This window comes from Chiloscyllium plagiosum, unplaced genomic scaffold (genome assembly GCF_004010195.1).
Source record: "Chiloscyllium plagiosum isolate BGI_BamShark_2017 unplaced genomic scaffold, ASM401019v2 scaf_14203, whole genome shotgun sequence".
NCBI lineage: Eukaryota > Metazoa > Chordata > Chondrichthyes > Orectolobiformes > Hemiscylliidae > Chiloscyllium > Chiloscyllium plagiosum.
Genome location: NW_025211032.1, coordinates 10,452 through 12,038, shown reverse-complemented (window position 1 = coordinate 12,038; position 1,587 = coordinate 10,452). Strand labels below are relative to the sequence as shown.

The following is a 1,587-nucleotide window of genomic DNA, read 5'->3' as shown; positions in this document are numbered from 1 at the left end:
TGGTACACACTGCTGTTACTGAGCGTCGGGGGGTGGAGGGAGGGGATGTTTGGGGAGTTTCTGCAGGGTATCTTGTAGCTGGTACACACTGCTGTTACGGAGTGTCGGGGGGGGAGGGAGGGGATGGTACACACTGCTGTTACTGAGGGTCGGTGGGGCAGGGAAGGGATGGTACACACTGCTGTTACTGAGGGTCGGTGGGGGAGGGAGGGGATGGTACACACTGCTGTTACTGAGGGTCGGTGGGGCAGGGAAGGGATGGTACACACTGCTGTTACTGAGGGTCGGTGGTTGAACTCTGAGTAAGGACAATCCATTTACACAGAATTCATCACAGTGCAGGCCCTTCGGCCCTCGCTGTTGTGCCAGCCTTGTATCCTTCTCTATGGTCAGACTAACCTCCATCCCCTTCATTGTAATGTCATCCAGGGGCCTATCCAAGAGTTGCTAAAATGTCCCTCATGTCTCTGACTCTACTCCCCCTGCTGACAGTGTATCCCACACCCCCCCCCCCCCCACTCTCTGTGTAAAGACCCTCCCTCTGACATCACCCCGAAACCTTTCTCCAAACACCTATGCCAATCACAACCCTATCCACTTGGGTGGCAACTTTGAGGGATCTAAGGACATGGACTCCAAGGTCCCACTGTTCCTCCACACTGCCAAGAATCCTGCCTTTATCCCTGTATTCTGCATTCAAATCCCACCTTCCAAAGTGAATCACTTCACACTTTTCCAGGTTGAACTCCATCTGCCACGTCCCAGCCCAGCTCTGCGTCCTGTCAGTGTCCCGTTGGAACCTACAACAGCCCTTCACACTATCCACAACTCCACCAACCTCCGTGTCATCGGCAAACTTACTAACCCCCCCCCCCTCCACTTCCTCATCCAAGTCATTTATAAACATCACAAAGAGCAGAGGTCCCAGAACAGATCCCTGTGGAACACCAGGTGAGGTGCCGGAAGACTGGAGGTTGGCTAACGTGGTGCCACTCCTTACAAAGAACAATAAGGACAAGCCAGGGAACTATAGCCCGGTGAGCCTGACCTCGGTGGTGGGTAAGTTGTTGGAGGGAATCCTGAGGGAAGGGCTGTACATGTATTTGGAAAGGCAAGGACTGATTGGGGATAGTCAACATGGCTTTGTGCGTGGGAAATCATGTCTCACAAACTTGAATGAGTTTTTTGAAGTAACAAAGAGGATTGATGAGGGCAGAGCAGTAGATGTGATCTATATGGACTTCAGTAAGGCGTTCGACAAGGTTCCCCATGGGAGACTGGTTAGCAAGGTTAGATCTCACGGGATACAGGGAGAACTAGCCATTTGGATCCAGAACTGGCTCAAGGGTAGAAGACAGAGGGTGGTGGTGGAGGGTTGGTTTTTCAGACTGGAGGCCTGTGACCAGTGGTGTGCCACAAGGATCGGTGCTGGGTCCTCTACTTTTTGTCATTTACTTAAATGATTTGGATGCGAGCATAAGAGGTACAGTTAGTAAGTTTGCAGATGACACCAAACTTGGAGGTGTAGTGGACAGTGAAGAGGATTACCTCCGATTACAACAGGATCTTGATCAGATGGGCCAATGG

General features: G+C 51.7%; 1 protein-coding gene and 1 long non-coding RNA gene across 2 annotated transcripts in view; one reads left to right on the top strand and one right to left on the bottom strand.

The window, feature by feature from the left end:
- Positions 1–1,587, top strand: part of LOC122546989 (beta-1,4-galactosyltransferase 3-like) — a 21,268-nt gene that overhangs the window by 9,236 nt on the left and 10,445 nt on the right. The gene's annotated exons all lie outside the window — the stretch shown is intronic.
- The window catches only part of LOC122546990, an 8,098-nt gene that overhangs the window by 5,183 nt on the left and 1,328 nt on the right, over positions 1–1,587 (bottom strand). The window contains exon 2 of the long non-coding RNA XR_006310860.1: positions 270–271. This is a non-coding gene — a long non-coding RNA (uncharacterized LOC122546990). The remainder of the gene's footprint in view (positions 1–269; positions 272–1,587) is intronic.